The sequence below is a fragment of the Oncorhynchus mykiss genome, chromosome 18 (assembly GCF_013265735.2).
Source record: "Oncorhynchus mykiss isolate Arlee chromosome 18, USDA_OmykA_1.1, whole genome shotgun sequence".
NCBI lineage: Eukaryota > Metazoa > Chordata > Actinopteri > Salmoniformes > Salmonidae > Oncorhynchus > Oncorhynchus mykiss.
Genome location: NC_048582.1, coordinates 12,531,566 through 12,538,602, shown reverse-complemented (window position 1 = coordinate 12,538,602; position 7,037 = coordinate 12,531,566).

The window sequence follows — 7,037 nt, the reverse complement described above, 5'->3', positions numbered from 1 at the left end:
TGTGTGCGCGTGTGTGTGTGTGTGTGTGTGTGTGAAAGTGCAGTAGAGACAAGTTGGTGATCACAGCCCAGACTGCGAGATGCACAGATGTCATATAGACAGTTCCATTTTAAACCCGTTGTTGACATCAGTGTTGGTGTGGTAGCCGTGGTAACGCTGGTGGTTAATACTGTAAAGTAGACAAATGAGGAGGTCGGTCTGGGGTCATCATAAACTGGAAAATGAAAGAGGAAGAGAATCTGAAATATAATACTATACATTTCCATGGATTGACGTAATTTGCCTTTTATGGATGTGCAGATGAGCAGACCGCCTGCCCTTCACCCATGTCACATAGTGCTTGTACAGAAGGTGCCTGTATAAAATAATCCAGGACCTTGAAGGTATTATTTTAATAGTGATTCAAGTTAGGATTGAGGAGCAGAACACCAAAATCCTAAACTATCAGTAGTGGAGAAACATGTACAACTGTCCACTCTTATCATTGGAGATGTTCTCTAGTCGGAGGGGAGTAGTGTTCTAAGAGCTGGAACTGTTCTGTTCTCCTCCAAGACGATTACATTACGACCTTAGTGTTTCCATAACGGCTTTCCAGGTATACAGCCAAATAAACCTAAAAGAACTGCAAAGAACACAAAGTACACACTACGTATGGTCTTTCTCCAGCCTGGCCAATATCACAGACGTGGTGTTCTGACATTTTGGACACCCACCAAAACATTTTCCCCAGGGAGTCTTAGGGGACCTTTGATTCCCGACCAAACCTTTGCGATCCACACCGGAGGCATTGAAACGTTTGTGAAAGAAAATGGAGCTTATTTTTTTGTCTCTTTTGGAAAGCTTTGGAATGAGCACCACTAAAGATGTAATGGTAAATCCATTACCCACATGATGTAAGTGAGTGATTGAGATGCTGACAGGGTGGTACTGAAGAGGAGTGTACCAGGTGTAGTGTACTAGAGAGGAGTGTACCAGGTGTAGTGTACTGAAGAGGAGTGTACCAGGTGTAGTGTACTGGAGAGGGGTGTACCAGGTGTAGTGTACTGGAGAGGGGTGTACCAGGTGTAGTGTACTGAAGAGGAGTGCACCAGGTGTAGTGTACTGGAGAGGGGTGTACCAGGTGTAGTGTACTGGAGAGGGGTGTACCAGGTGTAGTGTACTGGAGAGGGGTGTACCAGGTGTAGTGTACTGGAGAGGGGTGTACCAGGTGTAGTGTACTGGAGAGGGGTGTACCAGGTGTAGTGTACTGAAGAGGAGTGTACCAGGTGTAGTGTACTGGAGAGGGGTGTACCAGGTGTAGTGTACTGGAGAGGGGTGTACCAGGTGTAGTGTACTAGAGAAGAGTGTACCAGGTGTAGTGTACTAGAGAGGAGTGTACCAGGTGTAGTGTACTAGAGAGGAGTGTACCAGGTGTAGTGTACTAGAGAGGAGTGTACCAGGTGTAGTGTACTGAAGAGGAGTGTACCAGGTGTAGTGTACTGAAGAGGAGTGTACCAGGTGTAGTGTACTGAAGAGGGGTGTACCAGGTGTAGTGTACTGGAGAGGAGTGTACCAGGTGTAGTGTACTAGAGAGGAGTGTACCAGGTGTAGTGTACTGAAGAGGAGTGTACCAGGTGTAGTGTACTGAAGAGGAGTGTACCAGGTGTAGTGTACTAGAGAGGAGTGTACCAGGTGTAGTGTACTAGAGAGGAGTGTACCAGGTGTAGTGTACTAGAGAGGAGTGTACCAGGTGTAGTGTACTGGAGAGGGGTGTACCAGTTGTAGTGTACTGAAGAGGAGTGTACCAGGTGTAGTGTACTGAAGAGGAGTGTACCAGCTGTAGTGTACTGGAGAGGAGTGTACCAGGTGTAGTGTACTGGAGAGGAGTGTACCAGGTGTAGTGTACTGGAGAGGAGTGTTCCGGGTGTAGTGTATTGGAGAGGAGTGTGCCAGGTGTAGTGTACTAGAGAGGAGTGTACCAGGTGTAGTGTACTGGAGAGGAGTGTACCAGGTGTAGTGTGTTGGAGAGGAGTGTACCAGGTGTAGTGTACTGAAGAGGAGTGTACCAGGTGTAGTGTACTAGAGAGGAGTGTACCAGGTGTAGTGTACTGGAGAGGAGTGTACCAGGTGTAGTGTACTGGAGAGGAGTGTACCAGATGTAGTGTACTAGAGAGGAGTGCACCAGGTGTAGTGTACTGGAGAGGAGTGTACCAGGTGTAGTGTACTGGAGAGGAGTGTACCAGGTATAGTGTACCAGGTGTAGTATACTGGAGAGGAGTGTACCGGGTGTAGTGTACTGGAGAGGAGTGTACCAGGTGTAGTGTATTGGAGAGGAGTGTACCAGGTGTAGTGTACTGAAGAGGAGTGTACGAGGTGTAGTGTACCAGGTGTAGTCTAACCCTAACTCTAACCCTAATTCTAACCTTAACCATAAACCTAACCCCTTACCCTAAAATAGCGTTTTTCCTTGTGAGGACCGGCGAAATGTCCCCACAAGGATGGTAAAACCAAAACACACACACACACTTCTAATCTTTCCCTCCATTGACTTCCTCTCATATTGTAATCTTCCCAGACCAAACTTCCTCCTGCAGACTGAGTGTCATTGTTTCAGCAGCCTATCAAGCTGCAGTACAATAGGTCTCTGGGAGATTACATCAGAGGGCAATCCTACGAAACTGATTTGAAGAGCTAGTGAGTTAACTTTGGTCAACTCTGAGTTCAGCTCGGGGTAACCGGTCATACGAAAGTGGCTTACCCTTTAGCCAGGTAAAATGATACGGCAACGAATCCTTCAGAACCAACCTGCTCTGAGGCAGGCTAACTCACGGCTAACTCCACTTACCCTGAATGAAATGACTGAGCCACGAGCTGAGGAGCAATGAAATCAGATTCCCTCCCTCCTGCAAAGATTGCGTCATCAACCCCTTCATTTGACGAAGACGACTGATAAAATATTTTATTAATAAATAAATGTGTCTCAAAAATAGTCATGTTAAAATATATCACATTACACATTTAGTAATGACAGAATGCACAAATTAATATGTGCCACATGGATTGACGTTTCAGCATTGCCCCAATGAAGAGTTTGGCGTTGGACATGTGCGACATGCACGCGCAGCAATATCCAACGTCGTAGTACGGATGAAGCCTGAGATGGGATGTGAAGCTAACTGAAGCTGGCTAGCTTTGGAACACCCTGAGTAGATCTAGCTGACTGATACACCTCTGACCTCACAGAGCCAAACCAGCCAGACACAACATAGCATGGCACCTTGTCACAGAGCACAATACAGCTGTGTGTGTGTGTGTGTGTGTGTGTGTGTGTGGGGGGGGGGGGGGGGGGGGGGGGAGACAGAGAGATAGGAAGATAGGAAGAAAGACAGAGAGACCTGTGGGTGGTGGACAAACAGCTCATCTCCCCCATGTCTCCTCCTCCTCCTCCTCCCCCTCCTCCCCCTGGGAGTACCAACAGATGTTCTGGAGGAGTGCTCTATGCTTTGATGTGACATCCCCTTTATCTCTCACATGACTGAACTCTGCCAAACAGATGAGGTTGAATATCACAAGGGCTTTAATAAACCTTACCACCGCTTGGTGTGGTGAAAGAGGATGAGTCACTCCCCAAAACCACAGCCAAATACAGTCCTGTTCATCCCACATCCCAGCAGGCAGGCGGAGTCCAAAACATGACAGAGGGTATTTTGTCAGAGTTGTGTATAGCTCATAGGAAGTCGTCTTCAAGGGATGTAATTAATTATGAACAAATAGTAGGTACGACAGAGACGAAACAAGATCCTGAAGGATTCTTCTTCAACCGTTGGTGAAGCGTCAAATGGTTTTAGTTACTATTGGAGCTGAAGGAGATAAACTGTAGGTGGAGCATCAAGTGGTTTTAGTTACTATTAGAGCTGAAGGAGATAAATTGTAGGTGGAGCATCAAGTGGTTTAATTACTATTTGGAGCTGCAGGAGATAAACTGTAGGTGAAGCATCAAGTGGTTTTAGTTACTATTAGAGCTGCAGGAGATAAACTGTAGGTGGAGCATCAAGTGGTTTTAGTTACTATTGGAGCTGAAGGACATAAACTGTAGGTGGAGCATCAAATGGTTTTAGTTACTATTGGAGCTGAAGGAGATAAACTGTAGGTGGAGCATCAAGTGGTTTGTTACTATTGGAGCTGAAGGAGATAAACTGTAGGTGGAGCATCAAGTGGTTTAATTACTATTTGGAGCTGCAGGAGATAAACTGTAGGTGAAGCATCAAGTGGTTTTAGTTACTATTAGAGCTGAAGGAGATAAACTGTAGGTGGAGCATCAAGTGGTTTGTTACTATTGGAGCTGAAGGAGATAAACTGTAGGTGAAGCATCAAGTGGTTTTAGTTACTATTAGAGCTGAAGGAGATAAACTGTAGGTGGAGCATCAAGTGGTTTAATTACTATTTGGAGCTGCAGGAGATAAACTGTAGGTGGAGCATCAAGTGGTTTTAGTTAAAGCTGAAAATACGTAACTTTTTGGGTGTCCTGACCAAATTCACATGGGAATGTGTAACGACGTTCGCCTGTAGGAGGAGAAGCGGACCAAAAGCAGCGTGGTGGTTATTCATGTTCTTTAATGGAAAACTGAACGATACATGAAATAACTCAAATCTACAAAACAACAAACGGAACGTGAAAACCTATACAGCCTATCCTGTGACAACAAACACAGTGACAGGAACAATCACCCACAAACACACAGTGAAACCCAGGCTACCTAAGTATGATTCTCAATCAGAGAACTAATGACACCTGCCTCTGATTGAGAACCATACTAGGCCGAAAACAAAGAAATGCCCCAATACATAGAAAAACAAACATAGACTGCCCACCCAACTCACGCCCTGACCATACTAAATAAATACAAAACAGAAATAGAGGTCAGAACGTGACAGTACCCCCCCCCAAAGGTGCGGACTCCGGCCGCAAAACCTTGACCTACAGGGGAGGGTCTGGGTGGGCGTCTGTCCGCGGTGGCGGCTCTGGCGCGGGACGCGGACCCCACTTCACCATTGTCTTAGTCCGCCTTATTGTCCGCCTCCCTGGCTTACTCACCATGGCCACCCCTCTCAATGACCCCACTGGACAGAGGGGCTGCTCGGGACAGAGGGGCAGCTCGGGACAGAGGTGAAGCAGCTGCTCGGGACAGAGGGACAATTGCTCGGGACAGAGGGGCAGCTGCTCGGGACAGAGGGGCGATAGCAGCTCGGGACAGAGGGGCGATAGCAGCTCGGGACAGAGGGGCGATAGCAGCTCGGGACAGAGGGGCGATAGCAGCTCGGGACAGAGGGGCGATAGCAGCTGGGGACAGAGGGGCGATAGCAGCTCGGGACAGAGGGGCGATAGCTGCTCGGGACAGAGGGGCGATAGCTGCTCGGGACAGAGGGGCGATAGCTGCTCGGGACAGAGGGGCGATAGCTGCTCGGGACAGAGGGGCGGCAGCTGCTCGGGACAGAGGGGCGGCAGCTCGGGACAGAGGGGCGGCTGCTCGGGACAGAGGGGCAGCTGCTCGGGACAGAGGGGCAGCTGCTCGGGACAGAGGGGCGGCAGCAGCTTGGGACAGAGGGGCGACAGCTGCTCGGGACAGAGGGGCAGCTGCTCGGGCGGCCCCTGGCTGACTGACGGCACTGGCGGCCCCTGGCTTACTGGCGGCCCCTGGCTGACTGGCGGCACTGGCGGCCCCTGGCTTACTGGCGGCCCCTGGCTGACTGGCGGCACTGGCGGCCCCTGGCTGACTGGCGGCACTGGAGGCCCCTGGCTGACTGGCGGCACTGGAGGCCCCTGGCTGACTGGCGGCACTGGCGGCCCCTGGCTGACGGGCGGCACTGGCGGCTCCTGGCAGACGGGCGGCACTGGCGGCTCCTGGCAGACGGGCGGCACTTGGGACAGAGGGGCGACAGCTGCTCGGGACAGAGGGGCAGCTGCTCGGGCGGCCCCTGGCTGACTGACGGCACTGGCGGCCCCTGGCTTACTGGCGGCCCCTGGCTGACTGGCGGCACTGGCGGCCCCTGGCTTACTGGCGGCCCCTGGCTGACTGGCGGCACTGGCGGCCCCTGGCTGACTGGCGGCACTGGAGGCCCCTGGCTGACTGGCGGCACTGGAGGCCCCTGGCTGACTGGCGGCACTGGCGGCCCCTGGCTGACGGGCGGCACTGGCGGCTCCTGGCAGACGGGCGGCACTGGCGGCTCCTGGCAGACGGGCGGCACTGGCGGCGCTGGGCAGACGGGCGGCACTGGCGGCGCTGGGCAGACGGGCGGCGCTGGCGGCGCTGGGCAGACGGACGGCGCTGGCGCCGCTGGGCAGACGGGCGGCGTTGGCGGCGCTGGGCAGATGGGAGGCTCAGCTGGCGCTGGGCAGACGGGAAGCTCAGCTGGCGCTGGGCAGACGGGAAGCTCCGGCAACGCTGGAGAAGAGGAAGGCCCTGGTAGCGCCGGAGAGGCGGGAGACTCCGGCAGCGGCGCCGGACAGGCGGGAGGCTCCGGCAGCGGCGCCGGACAGGCGGGAGGCTCCGGCAGCGGCGCCGGACAGGCGGGAGGCTCCGGCAGCGGCGCCGGACAGGCTGGAGGCTCCGGCAGCGGCGCCGGACAGGCTGGAGGCTCCGGCAGCGGCGCCGGACAGGCGGGAGGCTCCGGCAGCGGCGCCGGACAGGCGGGAGGCTCCGGCAGCGGCGCCGGACAGGCGGGAGGCTCCGGCAGAGGCGCCGGACAGGCGGGAGGCTCCGGCAGAGGCGCCGGACAGGCGGGAGGCTCCGGCAGCGGCGCCGGACAGGCGAGAGGCTCCGGCAGAGGCGCCGGACAGGTGGGAGGCTCCGGCAGCGGCGGAGAGGAGGAAGCCCCTGTAAGGATGGGCCGGAGAGACAGCCTGGTACGGGGGGCTGCCACCGGAGGGCTGGTGCGTGGAGGTGGTGACGGATAGACCGGACCGTGAAGGCGTACTGGAGATTTTGAGAGCAGGGCTGGCACCAACCGCCCTGGCTGGATCTTCACCCTAGCCCGGCAGATGTGGGGAGCTGGGATGT